Raw genomic sequence first — 17,275 nt, 5'->3', positions numbered from 1 at the left:
TGAGGTAACTCTTTACAGATTTGGCACGTTGTAGATAACAATAACCGTTTGTGTTGCTAAGAAAGGGGAAAGGCACTATGTGCATACAATAGTGGGGTATAGAGCTGGGTAGCTGGAGGTCAGGAGTAGAGGGGAGACTGATTTTTACTATATTTCCTTGGTTTTTTGAATTTTGAGCTATCCAAAGGTACTGTCCCTTCAAAAATTAAGGTATTTTATAAGTTAAAGCAACACATGCTTCTTTAAGCAAAAGAGGAAACAAATTTGTTAAACTAAGCTTTAGAAAGCCAAAGGCAATTTGCTAGAGAAGAATTAGAGGAAGGAGAAATGAATTCTGGGCTTGATTACATAGGTACTTTTCTGAACAATTTTAACCAAAGAACAAACTACTGAAAAACAAATTTTCACTAGACAGTCTGGAGAAATATATTTTGTAAAGCTCTGTCTTGGGCATCATCGTCCAACTGTCTCTCCATATCTTAAGAGGTTGGTTCCAGGATCCCCGAGGACACCAAAATCCAAGGAAGCTCAAGTCTCTTATATAAAACAGCAGAGCATTTGCATAGAACCTCCTGTACACATTAAATCATCTCTGGATTACTTCTAGTACAGAAACTACCTAAATAGCTGTAAATGCTATGTAAATAGTTACCAGCCTGGCAAATTCAAGTTTTGCTTTGGGGAACTTTCTCGATTTTTTTTTTTTAATAGTTTCCATCTGAGGTGGGTTAAATTCTCAGATGCAGAACCCACTTATATTTGGAGGGCCGACCCATATTCCCAGGACCCTAATGATTGTGCATGCATATCATATGTGCTTATTAAATACAGAAGTTGGACCACAGAAGAATTGTTTTAATATGTGACAAGTCTTTCATTTTGTAATTGGTTACTTCACAGTATAGCAGATGGAGTATTATAGAAAATATGACACTATCTATAGCAAGATAGCCGATCTCTGGAATCTAGCCTGGATTTGAATTCCTGTCCTGCTGACGACAAGCTCTGTGGCCCCCAGACAACCACAAAACCTTCCTAACCCTCAGTTTGCTCATATGTAAAATGGGCCACTGACAGAGTTTGCAGAACTGTTGGGAAGCTGCTTTGACACAGTGCATATAAACTGCTTACCACTAGTGCACCCTTGGCACACAGTAGGCCCTCAGGGTATATTAGCTTTTTTTCCATGGGTAAAGGAGAGATGGATCCAGAATAGGAAGGAAACGTGAAGGTGGTTAAACAGTACAAAGGTTTTTTTTTGTTTTTGTTTTTTTTAGTTATAAGATTATCCTGCGGATGTCATGGAAGAATGGTGACTATAATTAACAACACTGTATGGTTTACTGGAAAGTGGCTAAGCAAGTCAATCCTAAAAGTTCTCTTCATGCAGACACACCAAGGTTGTTACCTGTGTGAGGTGATGGATGTTAACTAATGCATTATGGCCATCGTTTCACAATGTACACAAAGCTCAAATTGCGCTGTACCCCTGAAACTAAGAGAATGTTATGTATCAATTGTATCTCAACAAAGAAAAAGCAGGAAACAGACCTAATTCTCATCAGTAGGAAGGACTGTGGTTTAGGTCCTGTTCTAAAGATAAAAGAGGATCCTTTTGCAAGAAAAATTCTGTGCTATAGATAAAAGTCTAGTTCATAGGAGGACCAATACTAAGAAATTATATTTCCTGGGAGAGGAACCCAGTGGTGATGCAGATGGGTTATTCAAGTCTTCTCTGATTTTTTTTTTAATTTATTTTTTTTGGTCTTTTTGCTATTTCTTGGGCCGCTCCCGCGGCATATGGAGGTTCCCAGGCTAGGGGTCCAATCGGAGCTGTAGCTGCTGGCCTACGCCAGAGCCACAGCAACTTGGGATCCGAGCCGCGTCTGCAACCTACACCACAGCTCACGGCAATGCCGGATCGTTAACCCACTGAGCAAGGGCAGGGACCGAACCCTCAACCTCATGGTTCCTAGTCGGATTCGTTAACCACTGCGCCATGACGGGAACTCCTGATTTTTTTTTTTTTTTTAAGGCCACACTTGAGGCATATAGAGGTTTCCAGGCGAGGGGTCAAATCAGAGGTATAGCTGCTGGCCTACATCACAGCCACAGCAATGCCAGATCCAAGCCGTGTTTCCAACCTATATCACAGCTCACGGCAATGCCGGATCCTTAACCCACAGAGTGAGGCCAGGGACCAAACCCGCGTCCTCATGGATGCTAGTCAGATTCATTTCCACTGAGCCACAATGGGAACTCTGAGTCTTCTCTGATTTACTTCAGTTCTCCTGTAATTCCCACACCGGCCAACACAGGCCAGATGTCTTCTTACCCTCGGGTGGGAGAGGCCCGGCTCGGGACCAGGAAAGAAAGGGAAGGCTTTACGGGGTAGGCCAGTGGTTCTCCAAGTGGGATCTGAGACCAAAAGCATTCGTATCACTCAGACCTTTGTTAGGAGAAAGCATGGGCAGGCCAGCTCTGTGTTTGAACAAGCCCTGCAGATAATGCTGATGACTGAGAGTGCTCTGGGGTGAAACACCCCTACAGATCCATCTCTGGACTCCGTAATTTACCAGAAACTTCTATGGGGGAAGGGAATAGGAACAGAGACACACTAATCACAGGCCAGGTCTGGGGACTCACATGCAACTGTAAGGATTACTCACACTGTGGGCACTTCTCAGTGAGAGGCACAGACAGAAGAACCCTTACAAGGCCTGAAGTTCTAGCCGAGTCTCAGTGATACAAACACTGGAACTGAACTCTCCTCCGGGCCTGAGAGGAGGGCCAGCTTCCAGGCATGTGGGCCTGTTGCAGACCCATCTGGGGGTTGGTGGGGAGGCACCTGGGGCCCTGGCCACTCCCAGCAATAGCTGGAGCAAAGGCTCCCCGCATCACCCTAGCCTCCATCTCAACAGAGATCTTGGCAATGTTTTTCTCCCATGAAGCAAGGATTTCTCGCTGGCAGTTAGTCTGGCCCACTCCAACCCTGGGCAGGAAGCTGGTGGATGACCTGCCCCTGATTCAGAGGGAATCATCATAATTGCCTCGTGGTTAGAGAGTGAGTAAGCGTCTCAGATCATAAAAGCTGGCAGCGAGGGGGGAGGGGAAGGGAGGGGAGCCGGCTCTGGAGGCAGGGCGCCTGCCCAGCCTCAGACACCTGCCTGACTTTTCCTAACAGCACAGTTTGCAACCGGATCCAGCAGGAAACCCCCTAGGGCGATGGCCTCACAGGCTGGGTGCTCACTGCCTGGGCCCCTGAGCTTGCGGAGCAGACGGGGAAAACTTGGTTTGGTTACAGTAATGATAGATGGATGGATGGCTCTTGAAGGACCCAAGACTTTCAGAAAGAGCTCAGGCCTCACAAAAGGCAAACCCTTTCCCTGCCCTTCCCCCACCATGCTCTGGTTAGGAGGGAGATGCTTGGCTGGTCCTTAAGATGAAATTTCCACATCCCACTTCTTCATACTCCCCCTTCCTCACACTGACTCCCGGGTGTGTTAAGCCTCCAAACACGTCTGCCTTTGAGCCAAACCCACAAGCAGCTCTGGGATCCTGGCCCTGCCATCCTTGCCATCCTCTGTTCCTGCGTAACTGAGCATCTGACACGAGTTTCCAGGGTGCCTTTGTGAAGTCAGAACAGTTCTGGCCTCTCTTAACGACCAATGAAAGGAAGCGGTTCACACCGCAGCTCCTTTGGGTCTGTTTCGGATCAGGAAACACTGGGCTGTTTCCGATGAAATTATTTCTACTGTGGGCCCAGAAAGACTTTGCTTCTGGCTCTTTCTTTGAGATCGTTTTGTTTCCGATTCCAGCTCTTTTCTGTAGCAATTCTTTCACTTCTCTGCTTGGCAGCAGTTGTGGGGTTGTTTTTTCTTTTTTTACTTTTTTTCCTGTCAGTGAGTCCAAAATCCATTTTTAAAAAGTTTGAATGTCCGAGGTCTGTGCAAACCTGGCAAATCCCTATCTTAAAGGAACCATGCTGCGACCCTAAACTTTCTGCAGCACTTTGACATGCAGCCTCTGATGGTCCTTCCTGGCGTCCCTGATATGGGAGCTTTTCATGCCTCGCTTGTTTCTCAGAATGCTGGTTTCCAAACCACACTGCAACTGCAGTTATTCTTTGCGAAGTAACTTTATGAGTCAACACTGTGACTTTAAAATCCTAGCATTTGTCTTGGGCCACCAAAGTCCTTTCATACTGTTTCTGCTTTGGTCAGGGCCATTAACAGAAAACCTGGTGGTCTAGTTGCTAAGGCCTAGGCGCCTGGTGGATGGGGGAGGCATGCGGCGGGCAGGGCTCCAGGCCAGGAACGCCAATGGAACAGTGTGTACATGGCCACAGTTAACAAATACCCTTAACCTCACCTCACCTGAGAGACAAAGGGTGTGCCACCTCTCCTACCTCAAAGGGTTAATTATCTAGTTTTTGTGCAAGTTCTTTTTTTTCGTTTGTTTGCTTTTTAGGGCCGCGCATGGGGCATATGTTAGTTCCCAGACTAGGGGGTCGAATTGGAGCTGTGTCTGTGACCTACACCACAGCTCACGGCAACACGGGATCCTTAACTCACTGAGCGAGACCAGGGATCAAACCCACTTCCTCATGGATGCTAGATGGGTTCCTTACCACAGAGCCACAGCGGGCACTCCTCCAAGTCGTTTTTATGGCTAATCAATAATTGAAAGTTTCCTGGAATGTCTCCTGTGGACGGCTCTTCAGCAAGATGTGGATCTGTGTGTGATGAAAAGCTGTAGTTTAAGTTGACTTGCGGTCTTCTGAAATACAAGTTAAGGAATGAGCCGGGGTTGGGGGCGCCTGTGGGAGCGTCATCTTGCAATCAGGTGCCTATTTATCCACAGAGACTCTGCTGGAGCTTTGAAGGGGTCCCCGCCCTTGGAGGGCGCTGCAGCCAAGCAGGTGGGGAGCTGAGGCCCAGAGAGGGGCATACAGTTCCTCCCCATCCAGAGGCCTGCTTCCAGGGGGATCAGAAAGAAGGCTGGTTCGGACAGCCTCACACAGCCAGCCAGGTCTGCAGGAAGAGTCAGCTTATTCTGGACACGTCTCTCTTTTCACAGACGGGGCGCATACAGTCCATGGATGTCAGTTGACAGCCTGACTCTGCGTTGACTTTAGAGGAACAGCCATTCATCACCACTGTTACAGCACGTTTCCTCTGCTTTGCTTTTCTGACTGATGTGGTGGCACGCTCTATAGAGGAGGGTGAGAAGGGTGTGGATTAAGAGTCTTAGCAGATTCCTGGCTTCTCCTGTGGCCTGAAACTCCAGGGGGAGAGGTGTCTTCAGCCGGGCTCTGCATCCACGGTGGTGCTGGGAAGCAGAGTGCTAGCAGGAGCCCATGGAAGCTGCCATGACTGTGCCACTTCCCAATGGCACCAGGAAACACTGGAGATGGTGGCAGGAAGGGCCCAAAGGAGGGGATGTCTAGTGTGATAGGCCTTGGGACATAGTGAAGGGGCCTCCTGGGAAGAGGGGCTCCTAGAAGCACAAAGGGACAGAGATGGCAGGAAAGACGCACAGAGGAGAGGGGAGGAAGATGGGAAGGTGGTGAGGGCAAGTGAGAGGGAGCGTCCGTGTGGGAGGGCTAGAGGGCACAAGTTCACCATCCTCCTGGAAGCTGGGATGCTTTCTGAGGAAGAGGTTACCGCCAACCTCTCCATGCCTTGGCTTCGCTCCTGCCATTCCAAGCAAGGCCACAGCCCTGTGAGCCCAGCAAGACGGCAGCTGAGGGAAGTTTCACAAAGGGGATCCACCAGCTTGGATCGTCCCCAGCTTGGATCTCCCTTCCTGTTGAATGGAGCTGTTAATGCCAGCCGTGCGGGCACTCCTGAGGTTGGTGCGCGTTTGGTCTGCAGTCCTGCTCAGGATGCACAGCAGATCGTGCGGTATTAGGCTCCCTGTCCCAGAATGAGGAGGCAGAGAAGTGATGACAAATCCATGCTGCAGCATCCCAGGTTGGTGCTGGCTTCCGCTGGAGTCCAGGCTGGAAGAGCCGGGAGCGCTTTTCCCCAAGCAGATAATGCAGTGTGGCTCCTGGGACCTCTGCGGCGGCTCTGCCAGGTGGACTGCCACCTACTCCCTGCTTCCTGCCACAGGGCCAAGGCCAAATTAGCCAGGAGGAAAGGCATTCCAGGAGCTCAGAGATTACCAGGCTGGGGTGGGGACCCCAAACTACCCTCTGCCCTGGTCAAGCTGGAAGCAGGGTCTGGGACTGGGGGGAGCCTGGAGCACCGTGGTCCCACAAGACAGGAGCAGAGCCGCAGAAGAGCTTTGTCTCCCAGGGGAAGCAGTTTGCCAGCCAGAAGGAGACCCAGGGTAGCTTTACTGGTGAATCCTGGCCTGAATGCCTCCTCCTTAGAAGCAGGCAGTGCACCAATCACAGAAGTAATCCCAAATAACTGAAGAATGAGTGGTTTTCTCCTTTCTGTCCTGGTGGTGGTGAGGCAGTCTTAGCAGATGGAGCGGAAGGGTTAAGCTGAATGTTAGTCTGTGTGAGTCCATGGCAGGGCCACCAACGGCCACTTTAACTAAGCATCCCCAGCAGGCCAGGCTTCAGCACACCCTGCTCTGAATGTTGGCAAACTGCCTGCTGACAGAGGTGAAAGGGCAGTGAAGTCTATTCTAACTACTAGTCTCTGGGAAATGTGTCATCCACCACCCTGCGAGTTCATGATGGTGTCTGAAACCAACACTTTGGACTGTCTTACTCAGACCAGGAAGGTTTCCTGGCACAAGGAGCCAGAGGGAGGTGTGTGGACATCTTTTTGTGTGGTTTGTGTTTCTATGATGCTGAAAACCATAGGGGTCCACGCAGGTGGAAAGAAATGCTAGAAGGCTCAGGTGAGGAGAAGTGACATCCTTCAAGAAGACAGAAGTTAGCGCCCATCCTTCCAGAAAGGAAGTTGGTGTCCTTCCAGACAGAAGTTAGCAATGCTGCAAAGCTGAAGACAGGAGGCAAGCATTTAGAAAATTCAGGTGATAGAAATAAGCTTAGGGAGTTCTGTTGTGGCACAGCATTAATGAACCCAACTAGGAACCACGAAGATGAAAGTTCGATCCTTGGCCTGGCTCAGTGGGTTAAGGATCTGGCATTGCTGTGAGCTATGGTGTAGGTTACAGACGTGGCTCAGATCTGGTGTTGCTGTGGCTGTGGTGTAGGTCAGCAGCTGCAGCCTTGATTCGACCCCTAGCCTGGAAACTTCACATGCCTTGAGTGCAGCCCCCACCCCACCCCCAAAAAGAAATATGTTTAGTTGTTTCAGGAAGCAACATACTGTATATTAAACCAACCTCAGGTAGGATGTTATGAGACCAGTACCTAGAAGGGTTTAATTTTAATATTTCCGAGTTCCATTTTGTCATTTACAAAACATTCACCATGCTGGACCAGAATCCATGGCTTGTTTATTAAATCCTGAATGTAAAGGTCAGGGCAGGGCAGGGGGCAAGCGGTAATATGAACCCACATAAAAGAATTCCACACGGGCCTCCTGGAGCATATTAATATCATTGCTTGAGATATTCAGACTCATTCATTTCCATCAATAAAACTGTTCCTAAAATTAAGGCAGACTCACATCCAATGTACCTTCAACTGCAGACAAAACTAAAGAACATAAGCATGATTTCCCAGTATTGCCTTGGAGTTAAAGTTTTAAAATGTAACTTTAAAACATGAACACAAATTAGAACTCTAAAAAGTCTATTATCAAAGACCAATGCTGTCACACTTAGAGCAAGTTTTTGAAAAAATGCTAAGCATGATGTGGCAACATTTCTTTCTCATGAATCCTTTTCAAGCTCCACTGCAGAGCCCTGTCTCTTATTCCTGGTTTGAGTTACAATCTTTCCCCCCACTCAACTCAGAATTCTAATCTTTGAAGTGACAAATTTGTGTATGATCTTGGAACTTAGAGCTGTTTTGATGTTAAGAGCTCAGATGTTAAGAGCATCCTTCTCCTAGCAATTGGAGTGAAGGAGGTGGCCAAGAGGAAGCTATTGGGCAGGAACTTGCTGTTTGCACTGTGAGTCACCTTCACAAAGCCACAAAGTTAAGAAAGCTTGGGCCATCCCTTCCAGAGCTTAAAGTCCAGTGTGTCTGGAAGGGAGGGTTCCAGCTTGGTAAAGATAAAGTGCCAATATGATCTGGTCAGAGCTAAGATAATAGAAAGCATATCCCACCCCGGGTATATATTCAGAAGAGTGGAAAGCCGGGTCTCAAAGAAACATTTGCACTTGCGTGTTTATTGCAGCCTAATTCACAGCAGCCAAGAGGTGGAAGCCACCCAAGTATTCATCAGTGAATGAAGAAACAAAATATGGTATAGACAAACAAGGGGAGATTAGTCAGTCTTTAAAAGCAAGAAGGGTCTGTTTGTTCATGACAGGCTGCAACATGGACGGTTTTGAGGATGTTATGCCAGGCGAAGTCAGCCAGTCACAAAAGAAATGCTGAACGATCCCATTTAGGAGGTACCTCTGATAGTCAAATTTATAGCGACAGAAATTAGATGGTGGGGGACCGGGGGCTGGGAAGAGAGGGGATGAGTTGTGTAATGGGTACAGACTTTCAGTTCTGCCAGAAGGAAATGTTCTGGAAATCTGTTGTACAACAACGTGAATATACTTACATGACTGAACTGTACACTTATAAACAAAGATGCTAAAAAAAAAAATCAGAGGAGTTCCCGTCGTGGCGCAGTGGTTGACGAATCCGACTAGGAACCATGAGGTTGCGGGTTCGGTCCCTGGCCTTGCTCAGTGGTTTAACGATCCGGGGTTGCCATGAACTGTGGTGTAGGTTGCAGATGCAGCTCGGATCCCGCGTTGCTGTGGCTGTGGCGTAGGCCCCAGGTTACAGCTCCAATAGACCCCTAGCCTGGGAATCTCCATATGCCGTGGGAGCGGCCCAAAAAGAAATAGCAAAAAAGACCAAAAAAAAAAAAAAAAAATCAGAAAAGTACATGTGTAGAAAGTGGGGGGAACACACGAGAAGTGCTTAGTCCAAGCTGCAGGTGTGCGATGGCTAATTTTATGTTGACGGGGCCGCAGGGTGCCCAGACATTTGATTAAACATTATCCTGGGCATATCTATGAGGGTATTTTGGGGTTCAGTTAGCATGTGACTCGGTAGACGGAATAAAGCAAATTGCCCTTCTTTATGGGGGTAAAGCCCATCCAATCCAGTGAAGGTTTACACAAAACAAAAAGGCTGACCCTCCCCTGAGTAAAACAAAATTCTTTCTGCGTGACAACCTTCAAGCTGAAACATCTGTATTCTTCCTGCTTTGGGACTAGAACGGAAATAAGGGTTCTCCTAGGGGTCTAGCTTGCTGACTCACCCTGCAGAGAGCTTGGGACTGCTCAGTCTCTCTCTCCTTTTTTTTTTTTTGCTTTTTAGGGCAGTACCCAAGACATATGGAGATTTTCAGGCTAGGAGGTCGAATTGGAGCTATAGCCACAGCAACCCAGGATCGGAACCACATCTGCTTATGGCAAAACGAGATCCTTAACCCACTGAGCAAGGCCAGGAATTGAACCTGCGTCCTCATGGATACTAGTTGAATTCGTTTCCGCTGCGCCACTACGGGAACTCTGTGACCGCAGAGTCTCCATAATCACGGCACCCAATTCCTTACAATAAATCCCAGAGACACATATCTTTGGAGAACACTGATTGACTCAGTGATAAAGTGTCCCAGGAAGGCTTCCTGGAGGGAGTGTCATCTGACCCAAGCCTTAACAGACAGGCACTAGGTGGCTAGGTGGCCATTTGGCCAACATGAATGGGGCACTGAGGCCAATGGGACTGGTCAAGGCCTGGGTCAGAGTGTGGCACCAGTTCAGCATTACTGGAGCCAGGGATGAGGCTGGGGAACTGTGCCCAGGCCATGGGGAGACAGGTGCCACGTCAGGGAGCTTCATCCTGTGAATATCTCCCACTCCCACTAGACCCACCCGAGCGAGCACGCAAACCTGAGGCCAGAAGGGCTAGTGATTCCAGGCTAAACAAGCTCAGAGGTTTCTTTAGTGCAGGATGTTTCAGAGCCACCCCTCCTTTTTCTGTCTTTTTAGGGCCACACCCACGGCATACGGAGGTTCCCAGGCCAGGGGTCGAATTAGAGCTGTAGTTGCCAGCCTACACCACAGCCGCAGCAACACCAGATCCAAGCCGTGTCTGTGACCTACACCACAGTTCATGGCAACACCAGATCCTTAACCCACAGAGGGAGGCCAGGGATCAAACCCAACTCCTCATGGACACTAGTGGGGTTCATTAACCACTGAGCCACCATGGGAACTCCTTTTTTTTGTTTGTTTGTTTGAGAGTCTTTAACAAGCCAGAGTGTAGCACACATCTTCAGAAGAGGATGTCGTATTTTAATACAGATCCCTCTCCTTGTCTAATTCTGACTCCCACTGAGATGGGGAAGGAAGCCAGTTTCCATAGCCTAGGAGGAGACTGGGGCCATTAAAAGGGCTGGATGGGAGTTGCCCGGCCAGCTCTTTGGGTAGATGACTCTGGCTCAAATATACGAATCTACCTGGGGCTCATTTAGAAGGTTTAGATCCTCCGTCCGGACCCTCTGGAGTCCCCTTCGGTCCTGTTTACTGCTTCTGTGTGGACTGGATTCACGCCCCTCTCCCTCAAGTCTGACAACCAGAGGCAACGTCTACACTCAAGAGCATCTCTTGTAAGGAAATGCAAAGCCCTGTAAGGAAAAACTTCAAGAGTGACACCTCAAAGGAGTATGGTTCCCCACGAATGGTCCTACTTAATTGATGTCATTTCCTCCTTCTTTCTATTAAAGCAATGGCCTCATTTAAAAAAAATATATATATATCTCTGCAGGGTCAGAAACCATGGGCTCACTCAGCCCTCCCCTTCCCTGTCCTGTTTCCCCACTTCCTACGGGGGCGGGGGGCACTTGCTTGTTAAGCCACACTCTGCTCCTGGCAAACCCAACCAGGGACAAGTGGCTCTGCTTAGTCCAAGAAGGCATATGAGGAACAAGGGCAACAGGACGTGGGGGAGGGGTCAGCTTCAAGCATGTTAACCGTGTAAATCGGGAGAAATTATGGTCGGCGACTGGATGGATACTGAGGATGAGTCTAAGATAATTTCTTTGGCTTGGATAACAGGACGGTACCAGCATCAGGAAGAGAACAAATCAGTTGTGGTGGGAGATAGATGCAGTTCAGACCTATTGAAACTGAAGCACTTTGGGGACAGCCACCCAAATGGAAAGATTTTCCATATTTGTATGAACAAGCAGGGCCGGGGTGTGAGTGGGTGATACGGACATAAGGCTCATTAGATAAATGGTAATTTAAAAAACAACTATCAGGAGTTCCTGTCGTGGCTCAGTGGAAACGAATCTGATTAGTATCCATGAGGACACAGGTTCGATCCTTGGCCTCGCTCAGTGGGTTAAGGATCCGGTGTTGCGGTGAGCTGTGGGGTAGGCCATAGACGCGGCTCAGATCTGATATTGCTGTGGCTGTGGTGTAGGCTGGCAGCTACAGCTCTGATTCGACCCCTGGCCTGGGAACCTCCATGTGCCGTGGGTGTGGCCCTAAAAAAAAAAAAGACAATAAATAAATAATAAGAAACAACTGTCACATATAAAATAGATAAACAACAAAGGCCTACTATATATAGCACAGGGAACTCTACTCAATATTCTGTATTAACCTATATGGGAAAAGAATCTGAAAAAGAATGGATCTATGTATAACTGAATCACTCTGCTGAACTGTTGGAGGCATGACTATGTGACATGACAAAGAGTGGAAAGAAAAGACTGGCGCCATAGAGTGGCTGTAGAAGGTCAGTCTATACAAAGTCTTGTGACTCTCTAATGACCCTTGAGGCAAAACAAATGAGAACAACATCAAAAAATGGCATCTTGAAAACAAGATTGCTGAAGCACTGATGTTGCTGATGGAAAACCATCAGCTCTGACATTCTCAGGACTGGAGCCTTGGGGGGTTTATGGGAGAGGCCATAGATGGCTTGAAGCAATCAACAAATTATGGCCTGGGAGGGCTAAAACGTTTATGATTATTTTATGTGCTTAGGAATGACTGTCCTAGCATATCTTGCTTCCAAAAAGTCTGAAGTAAAATATCGATGTATCCCCTGCACGTACAAGGAAGTAGAAAATAGTAAATAAAAACCATGAGTTGGCTCAGAGGATTGCTATTGCCTCTTGAAGGCAGTAGTCCCCTGATCCCACTCTATTTCTGTGTCTCTTCTTATTTCTGCAGCACCGCTGACTTCGGGACCTGGGTTGCTGAGCAGGCCTCGTCACTGAACACCTAAAACCAACACAACATTGTACATCAACCATACTCCACTATAAAATAAAAATTAAATTTAAAAAAGGTAAGTTACCCAAGAGAGGCTGTGGCTTGTGAGAAGTGGGTCAAAATTCCAGGAGGCTCCAGGGTTTGAGGGGCGGGCAGAGAAGAAGCATCGGACAGAGTAGGGACTGGCCGGGGGGGATAGGGGGACCAGGAAAGAGCAGGAGACCCATGACTGAAATATTCCTGAGGATTGTGGCTGGGAGCGTTGAAGGGCAGAGCCTCGTGGAAGTGGTAGGTGACTTTGAAATGCATTTCAGTGGGAGGGACCGAGGCCAAACCTCAGCAGGCTGAAGCTACTGCCACTGAGGATGTGGTGGTGGTGGTGTGAGAAGTGTGACAGGAATAAACAGAAGCAGGTGGTTACCAAGGTAGAAACCAGGCCCCGAGTAAATGATGTGTCCAAAGTCAGAGCTGATGGTGTAGACAGAACTCAGACCAGGAGGGTGTGGAGTCCACAGCCTGCAGGGTCAGAGCTGATGGTGTAGAAAGGACTCAGACCAGCAGGATGTGGACTCCATGGCCTGTGGGTCCTCCTTCCTAAACAGCTACCCCAGCTAAGCTCAGCAGCTTGGGGCGCTCACCTGCCCTCCTCTCTTCCGCCCTCCCAAGCAGCACAAGAACACACTATGCAGGGAAAGGCAACCCCCCACCCCGACCCAGTCCCTCCTCTCTCCGGGCTCTGCTCGGCCCTCACCCTTCCAGCAAAAACGGCCAGAAAATTTCCAAGATCAAGAAGCATAAAATCTGACTTTTTTCCTAATCAGAAAAAAGAAACTTTCCACTCTGCGTTTTTTTCCTTTCCTCTGTCTTCTTACAGGGAAGGACACCACCTGTCCCTGGAGCTGGGCTCGCAGTGAGCGACTCTGCCGAGGGCTGCTCACCCTGCAGCCTCAGTCACGCGTGCCACAGGTTGTCGTGTTCTGGGATGCCCTGTGGCCCAAAGGACCCTGAGCTATACTCACTGGTATTTGTTACACACAAACACACACGGACACAAGGCAAAAGATGGGACATACCTAAATGCTGACAGGTAGGGGAGAATCGAACAAACTATTCAACTTGACGGTGGAATCCGCCATCTGTAAGGAGTCAGGTGGACCCTGCATGAGGAGCAAATGCACACAGAACATCTCCTAAGAGCCCAGGGCACATCACCGTGCAGAGCAGCCACCAATGGGAGAAGTCCTGGGAGACAGAAATGGAGGAGGGGGTGGGGGTGTGCGGGGTGGCGGGCGGGGAGAAAACCCTGTTTTCCTACTTCTCCTTTTGTTCCTTTTGAATTTTGATGATCACTGATGATCTACCAAATACAATGAAATAATACATTAAAAGGTGATATATCTTTTCACAGCAAAGACAGTTTAAATAATGTCTTGAAATAATAAAACCCCGTAATGTCTGTAATGATGGAAGGGCAGGGGCCTCACAACAGGCAGTGAAATATTTTGTGACACATTGGCCAGACCAAAAAACTGAAAAGCGCATTAGCCTGTGCTGGGAAAATGAGCCCAATGAAAATCTGCTCTCAAAATAAGTCAACAACACAAAAATAGTAACCAAAGCAAATCCCTTAAAAGTTCAAGACGTTTAGGCACCTCTGAAGGATTTCTCTGTGGCCTTAACCCCGAATTAAGCAGCAGGGGTCACTGGAAATGAAGGATACAGCACAGGCAGTACAGTCATCAGGATAATGTTTTGTGTAATGGGGATAGGGAGGAACATGAAGGGAACTGAACTCTGTGTGTGGAATCATATTCGGTTGATCTCAAGTTTACTTATTTATTTATTTTTTTGGCCTTTTTGTCTTTTGAGGGCTGCACTCTTGGCATATGGAGGTTCCCCAGCCTAGGGGTCGAATAGGAGCTGTAGCCACTGGCCTATACCACAGCCACAGCAATACCAGATCAGAGCCTCGTCTGCGACCTACACCACAGCTAACATCAATGCTGGATCCTTAACCCACTGAGTGAGGCCAGGGATCGAACCTGCGTCCTTGTGGATGCTAGCCAGATTCGTTTCCACTGAGCCACTGTGGGAACTCCTATATTCCGTCTTTTGAGGTTATGTTTTTTAGTTGAAATGTATGAAGAAAATGCAGCCTCACAGATATGTTGTTGGAAAGAGACGTGTTTCGTAGCCATTTCAAGTAACTGTCAAGATATATATATATTTTTTTCTTTTTATGGCCGCACCTGTGGCATATGAAGTTCCCGGGCTAGGGGTTGAATTGGAGCTACAACTGCCGGCCTGCACCACAGCCACAGCAATGCAAGATCCAAGCTACATCTGTGACCTGCGCCTCAGCTCACAGCAATGCCCCATCCTTAACCCACTGAGCTTCTTGCTTTTCCTGCTGCTCGAATAGACCTGACTCAGGCAATGATGTCTCTGCCTCCCACCTGATCTTGCCACCCCCCAAGCCCCCACCATAGGAGTGATGATGCCTCTATATTGTGACAGAGAACTAGGTAGGCCCTGAGCCCCAGGTGCTGGGGACAGGGTCCAACACAGGCCATGAGGCAGCTTATTGAAGGACTGGAAACTGCAGCTCAACTATCAATTATTCTGTACAACCACTGTGGAAATTAGTAAGGAGGTACCTCAGAAAACTAAATATAGAACTACCATATGACCCAGCAATCTCACTCCTGGGCATCTATCCAGACAAAACTTTCCTTGAAAAAGATACATGCACCTGTATGTTCATTGCAGCACTATTCACAATAGCCAAGACATGGAAACAACCTATATGTCCATAAACAGATGAATGGAATAAGAAGATGTGGTACATATACACAATGGAATACTACTCAGCCTATAAAAAAAGAACAAAATAATGCCATTTACAGCAACATGAATGGAACTAGACTCTCATACTAAGTGAAGTAAGTCAGAAAGAGAAAGATAATTACTACATGATATCACTTGTATCTGGAATTTAATATATGGCACAAATGAACCTTTCCACAGAAAAGAAATTCATGGACTTGGAGAAAAGACTTGTAGTTGCCAAAGGGGAGGGCAGGGGGAGGGGGATGGACTGGGAATCTGGGGTTAATAGATGCAAACTATTGCATTTGGAATGGATAAGCAATGAGATCCTGCTGTATAGCACTGGGAACTCTATCTAGTCACTTATGATGGAACACGACGGAGGATAAGGTGAGAAAAAGAATATATATGTGTATGTGTGACTGGGTCACTTTGCTGTACAGCAGAAAATTGACAGAACACTGTAAACCAGCTACGACAGAAAAAATAAAAATCATTAAAAAAAAAACCTCTCAATTATTCAGAAGTCACTTGAAGAGTTTGAAAGCATATTTCATGAACAGCAGTCCTTGACAGATAAGATTATCTGCATTTTGGAGAAGAAGCGACTGCAGTACAGAGAGGAAGTATTTGCTGGAGCCCTGGGATGAACTCGCACATCTCTGCAGGTGAAAGGTGGTTTCTCTTTACCACGTGCTCCTCTGGGCAGAGGGGCGGCTCGGCTTCAGCAGAAGGGCTGCACCATGCCAGCCGGCTCCCCCAGAGCCGATGCAGTGCTGCATTTGTCAAAGTGCCTTCAACTTGCTTTCTGGTCCCATAAGGAAGACGGAAAAGAGACTTCCCTGCCTTCTGAAAGGTGACACGTTCTTAGTTACTGACCACCATTCCCAGCCCCACCCCAAAAAAGTCAATATTCATTTTTGAGATATGAAAGCAACTGCATCTAAGACACCTTAACCAAGAGACAGAGCGCCATAATTCAAGTCAAAAGTCACTAAAATCAGAATGAAAAACACATGGCCAAGCATGGAAATAGCATGTCTATTAAAATACCTTTGCCGTTTGCTTTCTCTCTCCTTCCAGACATCCTGCCTCCGGCCGTTCCCTTCTGCTCTGCCCTGATCCCCCTCCTTCCCCTAGTCAGTGGTCACGAAAGGCAGTCTTTGATGTGGGGGTAACCAGTGAGCACCCCCCAAGCCCCTCTGCCAAATTACAGGAAGAGGCTGGAAACCCAGCAGGGATGCAGAAACCCAGACACAATGTGGAAGAGGCTGGGCCCTCAGGCTGCGGTATTTTTACTTATTTGGGGGTCCAGGAGGGAGGTGAATTAAAGCATGAGCCTCCAAACTTGGGCGCACGTCGTGCTGGGGAGAGATGCTGGGTGGGCAGGGTCCTGGGCTTCTCTGCCAGCTCTGCTCACACAGCACTCTCCCTTGGGTAAATGGCACAGATTGCTGCGTTTGGGTTTTTTCAGTTCCTTTTTCTGTGGCGACTTACATTGATAGAGCTGATCAAGTAGGAAAGCATTTCATCAGCTCCAGCCTAAAGGATCACACTAAGCCATCTGCAGAGAGAGAGGAGTATCTGGGAGGTTCAAAGGAGACCTAAGGGTCCGGGAGAAAGGAAGTCTGTACGCATGCTTACAGAATCAAGTCTCCATGTCTTTTTTTTTTTTTTTTTTTTTTTTGCTTTTTAGAGCCACACCGGCGCCATATGGAAGTTCCCAGGCTAGAGGTCCCATCGGAGTTGCAGCCGCCAGCCTACACCACAACCATAGCAACACAGGATCTGAGCTGCGTCTGTGACCAACACCACAGCTCACGGCAATGCCAGATCCTTAACCCACTGAGCGAGGCCAGGGATTGAACTTGCAACCTCATAGTTCCTAGTCAGATTTGTTTCCACTGCGCCAGGATGGGAACTCCCTAGTCAGATTTGTTTCCACTGCGCCAGGATGGGAACTCCCTCCATGTCTTTTTTTTTTTTTTTTTTTTTTTTTTTTTTTTTTGTCTTTTTGCTATTTCTTGGGCCGCTCCCGCGGCATATGGAGGTTCCCAGGCTAGGGGTCCAATCGGAGCTGTAGCCACCAGCCTACGCCAGAGCCACAGCAACG

The 17,275-nt window shown here is 47.9% G+C and overlaps 1 protein-coding gene across 3 annotated transcripts in view; it reads right to left on the bottom strand.

Annotated features, from left to right (window-relative positions):
* The window catches only part of FHL2 (four and a half LIM domains 2), a 58,560-nt gene that overhangs the window by 33,988 nt on the left and 7,297 nt on the right, over positions 1-17,275 (bottom strand). Inside the window, exon 2 of one of the 3 annotated variants that reach the window (XM_021087116.1) lies at positions 13,407-13,490. The exons of 1 other annotated variant lie outside the window; for it this stretch is intronic. The gene's annotated coding sequence lies outside the window, so the exon portion shown is untranslated. Of the gene's footprint in view, positions 1-4,630; positions 5,213-13,406; positions 13,491-17,275 lie in introns of those variants that run through there. One more of the 3 variants, XM_021087117.1, reaches the window with a different exon arrangement.

The sequence above is a fragment of the Sus scrofa genome, chromosome 3 (genome assembly GCF_000003025.6).
Source record: "Sus scrofa isolate TJ Tabasco breed Duroc chromosome 3, Sscrofa11.1, whole genome shotgun sequence".
NCBI lineage: Eukaryota > Metazoa > Chordata > Mammalia > Artiodactyla > Suidae > Sus > Sus scrofa.
This window is presented reverse-complemented; position numbering and strand designations above follow the sequence as displayed.